Genomic DNA, 12,501 nt, shown 5'->3' with positions numbered 1-12,501 from the left:
TTGTTGTCATGGACTAAATTAGTTTATTTGTTTTTGGTAATGGAAAACTCTATCACCATGGCACCTGAGTTAGGAGATATGCTTGGTTACTGGAACTTTCCAGGCAATAAGTTGGTTACCATCTGTATTCTGAAGGCTTCAGGAGAATAATATGTGGGTAATATAAAAATGTAAAGTTTGGTATAAAAGTCAAAAGAAAAATTAGTATCAGGTGTTTGCTCACAACATGAAGCCATTAAGAAACATCTGATTAAATCAAGAAAGGTAGTTTGGGAAATTGGGTTTGATGAAAGCCTTTCCAGGGATTAGGCAGGAGGCTGCACTAATAGCTGATGTTCAACCCCTTTTCCATTTTATAAGGAAAAAAATGACAAAAACCAACCTTCCTGAATTTTCTTCTCTGGTGCTAATAGGACAGAATAGCAATGACATACCTCAAAAAAAAAAAAAAGGTTACAATTTACAAGTGAGCCAGATGGTTCCCATCTCATCTCATTAAATTGTTATCTTTTGAAGAGTTCCTTTTGGTGGATTACAAAGAGAATGTAATCACTTAGAAATCCCCAGAGAGTTTCATAATGAACCCTACTTACATTGTGTTGACACTAATAGTAACTATAACCATGATCTTCAATTCCCCATGTAGGAGGCAGGGTTATTGAAATTATAGCACAGGCCAGTAATTCATTTAAAAACATACTTTAAACAATGAACTATATGCTGACCAAAAACCCACTTAAACTGGTTTCACTTACAAATATGAGGTGTTATATTAATAATGAAATCAATATAGTTTACCTCATGAAAAATAACCTTTTTTTTCTGACAAGTTTTGCCCAGGTTAGTCTCATCAAATTAAGAAACTAAGTAAATCAAACATTTATATGACTGACTCATACTGTGAAAAAAATGTGATCACAGCTTCATATCACAAAACTATTAAGTTCTGTTCAAGTAATTTCCTCTCAGCATTTCCTTTCTTCACTTAAGGTTTCCTTCTTAACCAAAAAGCATCAAATTAAGAAGCTTAAATGACTGAAGTATTAACACTCTGAGGGAAAAAAATGATTGCCTTTCAGAAATGGGGGAAAAACCCACACCAACCTACCTTACCAAGGTAAATGGTTACAAAGGTACAGACAGGAACAGAGGGTTTTTGTTGTTGTTGTTGAGTTTACATTCTTTCCTAATAGTTTGAGTTTTGATTTGAAATTTCTTTAAAATTAATCCTTTAAAATCACTTCCAGCAGTGAGCAATTCAGCAAGTTCAGAGAACAAAATGGCCAGATCTTTGTATCTTTGAAGACTGGATTTAGACTAGTGGAATTGTATCGAAGTAACTTTTGCTACTTCAAGTATAATAAATTATTAAGTCATATATGGTTCAATTAGCATTCCTGTGAATAACTCTTAACATTTTTTCCTATGCGATCTTTTAAAAATTTGGAATGCCTAATTCATCTTCATTATATCTCTGGATAAAAATGAAATTTTGAAATTTACCTATCTTTTCAAATTTTGTATTTTTTCATACATACATTTACCCCCTCCTCCTCAACCCCCCAAGTAATATGTTAAGTGAGGCTGATGTATATTGAGGTGGTAAAAGTGTAATGCTCCCATTCCAGGCATAAAAAATATTTTCTATTGAGTCTGAACCTCAGTTTCAAAGTTCCTCTAAACACATTGCCTTAGACAGCAATTACAATTAATTGAAATAGGCATTTGAGTCAAAAACCTTCATCACCAGAGTTTAGATACTAAAATACGCCCTACTTTAGATAATTTCAGCAGAAAGGGATGTAATACAGGGAATTAGTTGCTTACAAAATTGCTAGAAGACTGAAGCAGACTCGGGGCCTGACCTCCAAGAATGACTTCTAGAACATTACAGAACTGAGCCCCAGTTCTCTGCTGCAGTTAGGAATAGAAGCAATCATGAAGCTGCAAATAAAATAGTTCCAGAACACACTGCTGTAGCTACAACCCAGGGATCAAAGCCTGGGGTCTGGAAGCTGCCCCCACAGCTTTTCCCTCTTAGTGCCCAGGAAGCTGTGATTAGATGGGAAACACAGACCATGACTGCACCTGCCATTGATGCAGCTGCCTCTTGACACCCAGGAATTTGGGAACTGGATACTGGACAAGGAGAGTGAAACCTCATGCCACCACATCCTCCCTTATCACCTACCAGATCTCATATGAGTGATTTAATTGGGGAAACCTAATTTGCATCTAGATTCCTGGCTTCCAGGAAGACCGAGAGATACAGTTTTCAGCCAAGGAAGGCAGAGAAGGTCAGAATCTATACTGAAGGTACATATTTAGAGACAGCTTCTTACTCTCTTTTTCCTTATTGGAGCCTCACTGTAGTGGGGTGCAGAACTTGCAGGCAGGATAACAAGAAGGTTTTTTAAATTTTTTTTTAAATTATTTTATTTTAATTGTTATTCAAGTACAGTTTTCTGTCTTTAACTTCCATCCCAGCCCACTCCTTCAGCCCTCCTCACCTCCCTCCCATTTCCACCCCTCCTAGTTTTTGTCCATGTGTCCTATATACTTGTTCCTGTAAACCCTTCCCCTTTTCCCTTGAAATTCCACCCCCCCCCCCACCTCTGGTCACTGTCAGCCTGTTCTCTATTTCAGTGTCTTTGGTTATATTTTGCTTGCTTGTTTGTTTTGTTGTTTAGGTTCCTGTTAAAGGTGAGATCATATGGTATTTGTCTTTCACTGCCTGGCTTATTTCACTTAGCATAATGCTCCCCAGTTCCATCCATGCTGTTGCAAAAGGTAGGAGCTCCTTCTTTCTTTCTGCTGCATAGAATTCCATTGTGTAAATGTACCATAGTTTTTTGATCCATTCATTTACTGATGGGCACCTAGGTTGCTTCTAACACTTGACTATTATAAATTGGGCTGCTATGAACATTGGGGTGCATAGGTTTTTTAGAATTGTTGTTTCAGGGTGCTTAGGATATAACCCTAGCAGTGGAATTGCTGGGTCAAAGGCAGATCCATTTTCAGTTTTCTGAGAAAATTCCATACTGTTTTCCATAGTGGTTGTACCAGTCTGCAATCCTGCCAACAGTGCACCAGGGTTCTCTTTTCTCTAAGGGAGTGACTTAGAAGATATGCCAAAAGGCCAGGGGATTTGATCCCTAACTTTCACTTAGAGGACACAAGTAATGATAATTCTAGATTCTTATATTTAATTTCTCATGTCTCTTTAGCAATTCATTTTGAGAGAAACTTAATTTTAGAACTTGAGCGACTTGATGCTGCTGAATTACTTATATCATCGGTGTGCTCATCTTGCCTTTCCCTCTTATGGAAAGGGGGGCTCTTTCGATCTTTACTTCTTACCTGAATTAATATAGTTCATGTGGTAGTTTACTATGCTAGTATTTAAATAATGCCATTTCATACAGAGTGAAAATAAAATACATATGAAGTATTATCCAATGTTGTATATTTAGGCATAAAATCTGCTCTAATCTTGACAACCACATCCATACCCTTGTGAGAAAAAAGTGGATTCAGTTGGAAACTAAAGAGTAGAAAAGCAGCACTGAAAATACTTACCTCCACCCTAACTTTTCTTTAGTATCCAAATCTTTATGTGCCAATAGCTTTCATTTGTATGGTTACCCTGCAGAAAACTTGATTCTCAAGGCATCCGTTTAAGTACATGTGGCAGGATCAGTGTGACCAAATGACATGTTTCTGTTATGGAGAACAGTGGAACTCAAATCCCGGACTTTGGACTCAATAATTGTTTTTCTATATTGGGAAAGATTGAGATTCTTCTTTTTGGATAATAATTTAGTACTAATAATTTGTAACCAAGTCTTTAATGCATCCAGCAAATATAAAATCCCTGAAAACACATATCCATAGAATGCCATTTGACATGCTAAATGTTAAGAGTTTAGTTTTACTTTTGCAATTTTATATAACTGGCAGAGAGTAGTTGAATGACTTTTGCATTTTTGACATGTTAGTTTTAATCTATCTTAAAGTGTAATAGCTATTTATATACTACAGGAACTTCATTCCTATGGAGATCCTAGGAAAAATGTATGTGTGTAAAGAATATGGCCATGAAGTTAGAATTGTCTGTTTTCACTTTCATTGTAGTAAGCTCACCCTCATGTTTGTGTCCATACACAACTATTCCTTTCAAGGCTGCTCCAAGGGACCATCTCCTTTCCTGCTTTATCCTTTTGGTGTCACCACATAAAACTTCTCATCTGCTGCACCTCACAAGACCCATCTGCATTTTAGTAGGTTCAGCCATTTAATCTTATTGCATAGTTTGCTTGTGGGGCAAGTATGTTGATACGTGACTTATCTTTTCTATATCCTTTCAGAATGACACCTTTCTCAAAGCAGGGAAGGGTGAAGGGAGGATACCAAGTCTTTTTCCCCCTGAACTACTGGTGTAAGAATGAAATAATTCAGCCTTTTTTGGGCTATCAGGCCCTCCTGAAAAAAGACACAGTTTTTAAGCCTGGAGAAGTTAAAAAACACAATGGAAACAATCTGAATTTTTTTCATGAGGCAGGGCTAGGCCTTAAATGTAACAAAGTAAGTCACAAAACTGAAAATAATTATCAGGAATATTAATGTGTTAAAAAATTTACAGTATTTGTTTAAATTCTTAAACTTATGTCTACTCTGTCATACCTCTTACTTTGTGAGGAAACTTCCAAAGAAAATCACTCAAATAAGTTAGAAAATTTTCTTTGCTTTCATTTTTTAAAACTGTGTAGAAGCCAGCTTGTCCATATGTACTCTAAAAAATATATATATATATATTTAATATAAAATATATATAGGTATATATTTTTTTACTTTCCAATTTTATTTTTAAGTATATTTTATTGATTATACTATTACAATTGTGCCATTTTTTCTCCCCTTTATCCCCCCTCTGCCCTGCACACCCCCTCCCTCCAGCATTTTCCACCCCCTTAGTTCATGTCCATGGGTTGTACATATAAGTTCTTTGGCTTCTCCATTTCCTGTACTACTCTTAACCTCCCCCTGTCTGTTTTGTGCCTACCAATTATGCTTCTTATTCCCTGTACATTTTCCTCCCCATTCTCCCACCTCCCACTCCCCACTAATAACCCTCCATGTGATCTCCATTTCTGTACTTCTGTTCCTGTTTTAATTGTTTGCTTAGTTTTTGTTTTTTAGGTTCAGTCGTTGATAGTTATGAGTTTGTTGTCATTTTACTATTCATAGTTTTTGATCTTCTTCTATTTCTTATATAAGTCCCTTTAGCATTTCATATAATAAGGGGTTGATAATGATGAACTCCTTTAACTTTCCCTTATCTGAGAAGCACTTTATAAGCCCTTCCATTCTAAATGACAGCTTTGATGGATAGAGTAATCTTGGATGTAGGTCCTTGTCTTTCATGACTTCAAATACTTCTTTCCAGCCCCTCTTGCTTGCAAAGTTTTTTTTTTGAGAAACCAACTGATAGTCTTATAAGAACTTCTTTGTAGGTAACTCTCTCCTTTTCTCTTGCTGCTTTTAAGATTCTGTCCTTATCTTCTTTAATCTTGGGTGATGTAATTATGATATGCCTTGATGTGTTCCTCCTTGGGTCCAATTTCTTTGGGACTCTCTGAGCTTCCTGGATTTCCTGAAAGGGTATTTCCTTTGCCAGATTGGGGAAGTTTTCCTTCATTATTTGTTCAAATAAGTTTTCTAATTCTTGTTCTTCCTCTTCTCCTTCTGACACCCCTATGATTCAGATGTTAAAGTGCTTAAAGTTGTCCCAGAGGTTCCTAAGCCTCTCCTCATTTTTTTGCATTCTTGTTTCTTCATTCTGTTCCTGTTGGATGTTTATTTCTTATCTTTGTTCCAAATTGTTGATTTGAGTCCCCATTTCCAACCCTACATTTTTGTTTCCCTGTATATTTTCCTTTATTTCACTTTGTATAGCCTTCATTTCTTCCTTCATTTTGCAACTGAGCTCAGTCAATTCTGTGATCTTCCAGATTGCCAGTATTTTGAACTCTGCATCAGATAGGTTGTCTGTCTCCTCATTGCTTAACTCTTTTTCTGGAGTTTTGGTCTGTTCTTTCATTTGGACCATATTTCTTTGTTTTGGTGTACCTGTTATGTTGTAAGGGACAGAGCCTTAGGTATTCACCAGGGCTGGACAACCCTCTTCACTGTGTTGTGGTGCTGTATGTGGGGGAGGGTTCAGAGAAAGAACAATGTCACTTGCTTGGCTCCTACTCTGCTTTCAGTCACTTCTTCCACTACCCACAAGCAAATTGGGCCCTTCTCATGCTGATTTCAGGGTAAGTGGGTTTGTATACATTCTAGCATCCTGTGGGTCTCTCCAATGAACTCTCCTGTGAGGCTGGGAGTTTCTCTCACCTTCACAACCTCCACAGGTTTTATATCTAGAGGTTTTCAGTTTTCAGTTTCTTTTTTTTCCATTTCAGTGAAATTTTATGTATATAAATAGCCATATAACAATCATCCAGACCAAGAAATAAAATTACTTAAGAGGTTTCCTCAGGCCATTTCCCAGTGAATTTTTCAGTTAATGCCTCACACGGCTACTGTACACCCAACCCTCCCCAATGAGGTAACCACTGTATCAATCTCTGTCCCTGTGGAATGGTTTCACCTGTCCTTAAACTTCATACAAATGGACTTACACAGTGCATGCCCTTTGTGTCTCACTTTGTTCTCAGAATAACATCTGTGAGATTTGCCCACATTGTTGCATGGATCAGTAGTTTGTTCTTTTTTCTTGCTGAATTATATTCCATTATATGAATACATCATGCTATTTCTTATTTTTAAATAGAAGATTTCTTAAATTTGAGTCTTTAGTTTCTTGGAGAGCCAGCCCCGGCCTCACCTTTATAGTCCACCATCTTGCCTGGGGTTCTCTCTGCCAGGCTGCTTGTTTCCCTGCCTCTTATCAGTCTGGATGAATGTTTCTTTAACTCCTTGGTTGTCAGAGTTCTTTGCAGTTTGATTTCTGGCAGTTCTGGTTGTTTATTGTTTTTAAATTGGTTGTTATCCTTCTTTTGGTTGTATAAGGAAGTAAAGCATTTCTACCCACTCCTCTATCTTGGCCAGAACTCCTGACCAATATATATGTATATATATATATATATGTATATGTATATGTGTATGTGTATGTGTATGTATGTGTATATGTGTGTATATGTGTGTATATATATATATAGTGTGTGTGTGTGTGCCTAAAAAGAAAGAACCAGAATGGCTAGCTTTAGGTTATAAGTCATTTGCATCCCCAAACCCTGCTAAGTATCTGACTAATTTAGTTGTTAGAAATGAGATTTTACAACAACTAGAAAGGAGATACCAGGGAGTGTTCTCAGGTGACAGTTTCTGATGGATTATAAGATCACATCATGTCCCAGTTTTTGGTTTCTGTTGTGATGTACAGCAGGTTCTGGTATATAGAGTAATTCAAGTGCTCTTCTGTTGGGCATATGGTGCTTTTAAGAACACTCTAAGGGTTGATTTGACTCTCTGGTTGTTAAAGGATGGCACAGTGGGAAGGAAGGGAACAAGCTATGGATGGTGCGTGGGATTCAGGAAAGGAAGGGATTCATATGAGAGCAGAACTGCTGAGAAAAACAACATGCAGTGACCTAATTAGCAAACCAATTTTGCCATCATTTAAGTTGAATTCCTGCAAGTGTAACTATTTCTAATGGTAAAATGTAATGATATATACATATATGTATATGTAAAATATGTATAGTGTTCATGTATATTTTATATATTAAAGTATGTATGCATATATACATATGTTAAACAGAAAATTCATAGGCAGCAAAAGGACAAGATTGAACCCCACCTGCTAAACTGGGGCAGGGGAGATATCTGACAGGAGCAAATAAATAATAATAATTATTGATTATAGTAATAACAAAGAATTATTATTATTTTAGAGGAAACTTTTTAAGTAACATAGAAGAATCTGTCAGGAGACAACTTGGTGTTCCTTCTTGCCCCATATAAAGACTGGGAAAAAAATACATTTTTCTCATAGTATCATCTACAGATCCCACTTACTGACAAAAGGAATGCTTTTGTATATAAAATTAACAAAATTAACAAATTAAGAATATCATGCCCCTGTAATTTCTATTATAAGAATTTGTGTAATAATAAATAGGATCAGAAATTGTCAGAACAATAGGAATATGGCTGACCACACCTATGCAGTTGTAGAAAGCCTGAAAGCCAAGTTGGAATGATTTTAGGCAGAGACCCTGAGCACTCTGCAATCAGGAACTCCCATCTGCTAGAAAAGCTGACCAAACACCAACCACACAGAGGGATAGGTGTTAGGACTTCACAGAATTAAGAGGTCAAAGAAGAACATGTGTAAGCAGGGCCATTATAGACATTAACTAGTCATTTTCAGCAAGGATTTTTAAAATATGGCTGTCCAAAACATAGCATGAGAAACAAATTATCCTGTCTGAAGTTAGGTTGCAGTGCATGTGATTTTTTTAAATCTCAACTGAGATTTTTACTTTTTATTTTTTTGTCTTTATTGTATTTTTTTCATTACCATTTAGTCCACTTATACCACCCTCTCCCCAGCAATCACCACATTGTTGTCCATATCCATGAGTCCTTTTTCCTTAATTACTCCTCACTCTAAATTCCCTCTCCACTACCTGTCATCCTCTCTCAGTCTATGAGTGTGTCCCCATTTTCCTTGTTAGTTCAATTTGGTCATTAGATTCTACATGTGAGTGAAATCATACACTATTTGTCTTTCTCTGACTTGCTTATTTCAGTGAGCATAATGTTCTCCAGGTCCATCCATACTGTTGGAAAGGGTAAAATTTTCTTCTCTTTTAGGGTCAAGTGGTATTCCATTGTGTAAATGTCCCATAGTTGTTTTACCCACTCATCTACTGGTGGACACTTGGGATGTTTCCATATCTTGGCAATTGTAAATAGTGCTGCAATGAACATAGGGATGCTTATGTTCTTTTAAATTAGTGTTTTACATTCCTTTGGATATAGTCTCAGAAGTGGAATCACTGAGTCAAAAGTCAGATCCACTTTTAATTTTTTGAGGTATCTCCATACTGCTTCCCACAGTGGCAGCACCAATGTGCATTCCCACCAACAGTGCAGAAGGGTTCCCCTTTCTTCACATCCTCAGCAGCACTTGTTTGCTGATTATTGATGATGGCCATGCTGACAGATGTGAGATGGTATCTCATTATGGTTTTAATTTGAATTTCTCTGATTAGTGATGTTAAGCATCTTTTCATATCTATTGACCATCTGTATGTCTTCTTTCGAGAAATGTCTGTTCAGGTCCTTTGCCCATTTTTTTAAGTGGGTTGTTTGTTTTTGTGGTGTTTAGTTTTGTAAGTTCTTTAAAAATTTTGGATATTAACTCATTGTCAGATGTATCAGCAAATATGTTCTCCCATTCTGTGGGTTGTCTTTTTATTTTTTTGATGATTTCCTTTGCTGTGCAAATACGTTTCCATTTGATGTAGTCCCATTTGTTTATTTTTTAATTTGATTTCCCTTGCCTAGGGAGATATATCCAATAAAAATTGCTATGAGCAACATCTGACATTTTGCTGCCTATGTTTTATTCTAGGATTTTTATGGTTTTGGGTCTAACATTGAAGTCTTTGATCCATTTTTAATTTCTTCTTCTGTGTGGTAAAAGAAGGTGGTCTAGTTTCATTTTTCTGTATGTATCTGTCCAATTTTCCCAATACCATTTCTTGAATAAACTCTCTTTAGCCCATTGTATGTGCTTGCTTTTTGTGTCGAATATTAACTTACTATAGGGTGTGGGCTTATTTCTTGGATCTCTATTCTGTTCCATTGATCTATGTGTCTGTTTTTACACCAGTACTGTGCTGTTTTGATTAGTGTGCCTTATAGTATAGTTTGATATTAAGTTGTGACTTTGCTTCAACTTTGTTCTTTCTCAGGATTGCTCTTACTATGAGGTCCTTTTGTGATTTCATATGAATTTTTGAAATATTTGTTCTAGATCTGTGAAATATATCATTGGAAACTTGATAGGAATTGCATTGAATCTATGGATTGCTATGGGTAGTATGGACATTTTAATGATGTTAATTCTTCCTGTCCATGAACACAGTATGTATTTCCACTAATTTGTATCTGCTTCTGTTTCTTTCTTCAGTGTCATAATTTTCCATGTACAAGTCTTTTACATCCTTGCTTGGGTTGATTCCTAGGCATTTTAGTCTTTTTCAAGCAATTGTGAATGGGATTGTTTTCTTAATTTCTAGTTTTGTTAGTTTATTATTGGCATGTAAAAATGCAACCGATTTTTGGATATTGATTTTGTATCCTGCTACTTTGCTGAATTCATTTATCAGTTCTAGTAGTTTCTTGGTGAAATCTTTGGGGTTCTTTATGTAAAGTATAGGAGACCATTCTGTGTGGTGTGGGCCCAGCTCCCACTTGGAGATGCACAGGACCCACACCCACAGATAGGTTCTCCTGTGGGGAATCAGGCCTGCATTGTACCTAGACTGCTATGAGACTTATTTTTGCTAAAACTCCCTCACCCTGAATTGAGACAGCAAGTGCTTATTATAACTTCTTAAAATCCATGCTGAAACTCCCCAGTATGGAGTGTAACTGGTTCAACCACTTTTCCCTTTGCATTTGCAAATACACTTCTTCTGTGATGTGATTAGCGGCATTATCTTCTTTGTTTTCTGCAAAAGGTAACCACCTAAGGCAAACCTATGCCTAGTAAATGAGGACCATCATGTAATGGGCCCAGAAAAGAAATAAAGGCTTGTCAAGGCAAGGGTCAAGGCTTTTGTTCCTCTTGAGAGAAAAGCCATGCTGTCCCTTTTCCTCCACAGGACTCCGTGGTCTGTGTGAATTTCTTGTGACTCATCCACAATGTGGCAGACCCCACAAGCTGGGGTCTGTGTCAGTACAGTATCATGTCATCTGTAAATAATGATGTTTTTACTTCTTTTTTTCCAATTTGGATGACTTTATTTCTTCTTCCTGTCTGAATGCTGTGGCTTGGACTTCTGGTGTTAATTAGAGAGGTGAAAGTGAATATCCCTGTCTTGTTCCTGATCTTAAGGGAACACTTGTAGTTTTTTGCTAGTTGAATATGATGCCGGCAGGGTATTGTCATATATAGCCTTTGTTGTATTTAGGTATATTCCCTCTATTCCCACTTTGCTGAGTGTTTTTATCATAAATGGGTGATGGATTTTATCAAATGTATTGTCTGCATCTATTGATATGATCATGTGGTTTTTATCCTTCATTTTGTTTATGTAGTGAATCACATTTATTGATTTATGAATGTTGTACCAACCTTGCATTCCCAGAATAAATCTCACCTGATCATAGTGTATGATCTTTTTGATGCATTGCTGTATTTGGTTTGCTAATATTTTGTTGAGGATTTTAGCATCTAAAAATTGTTTTTCTTTATTACCTAATTTCTCCATTCTCACCAACTGACATGCTTAGGTAAGAGCTGACTGCTGCTGGTGTACGCAGAAGGCTTAGATCAATAATTGTAGCTGATACTAAAGTTATATACTTGTCAGTTGCTTAGGTTTAAATACATCCTGTCATATCATGAAACTTGGATATGTGAAATGATTGTGGAATGAAGCAAAGCTAGCATAGATCAATCTTTGTTAGAGACCATCTATGCTTGGGCTGAATTCTATATTCAGTGGACTTGTAACAGGGGTATCCCGCCAGATCACTGGGCTTGGGAGTGAGAGAACCCTGATCCATGATGTGAGAAGCTGAATCCCCTGGAGAAAGGGGAGAGGTTGCAGGAACCCGCAAAGTGGAGATTGGATTTGGGTAGCAGCTGGTGAAAGAGCCTGCCTTCCTCAGAGAAGGAAGGTACCCCAAGAGGGCTTGGAAAGTGCTGGAGGCAGCCTAGGATTGAAACTGGAACTGGAGCTTGATAGGCTTCCATATCCCTGGGAAAAAGTAAACAACTAACGTAGATTATGACACCGCTTGTACGGCGCCTGCGTGGGCAGTGGGGGCTAGAAAAGGTCACAACACATGTGTAACAAGGTGATGCCCCGCCCCAGGCAGAGACACGGTGTCCCCGCAAAACTAGGAAGCCCTCCTACCTACTTATGGATTGTGGCAGCCAGAGCACGGGCACGGACACAGTGCGGACTGACGCTCATGGTGGACTTTGGCCCGGAATTGGCTGGGAATTTATACTCCCACAGCGCACAGGGTTTTGGGGGAAAGATTTAAAATGAAAGGCACATAGAAGCACTTCCAATTTCTTTCCCTTTGCTTGCATAGTCAGGAGCCAGCTCCTGGAGTCTGAGTCCTGTGTGCAGGACTTGTGCCCCACCAGGAGTCGGGGACATATTTGTGGCTCTTGCTTTGCTCTGCTCACGTTTTCTGGGGCAGATACCCTGACCTCAACATTGGTGAGCTTGGGCGGGA

This window comes from Phyllostomus hastatus, unplaced genomic scaffold (genome assembly GCF_019186645.2).
Source record: "Phyllostomus hastatus isolate PE091 unplaced genomic scaffold, TTU_PhHast_1.1 phas_contig_348, whole genome shotgun sequence".
Taxonomy (NCBI): domain Eukaryota; kingdom Metazoa; phylum Chordata; class Mammalia; order Chiroptera; family Phyllostomidae; genus Phyllostomus; species Phyllostomus hastatus.
This window is presented reverse-complemented; position numbering follows the sequence as displayed.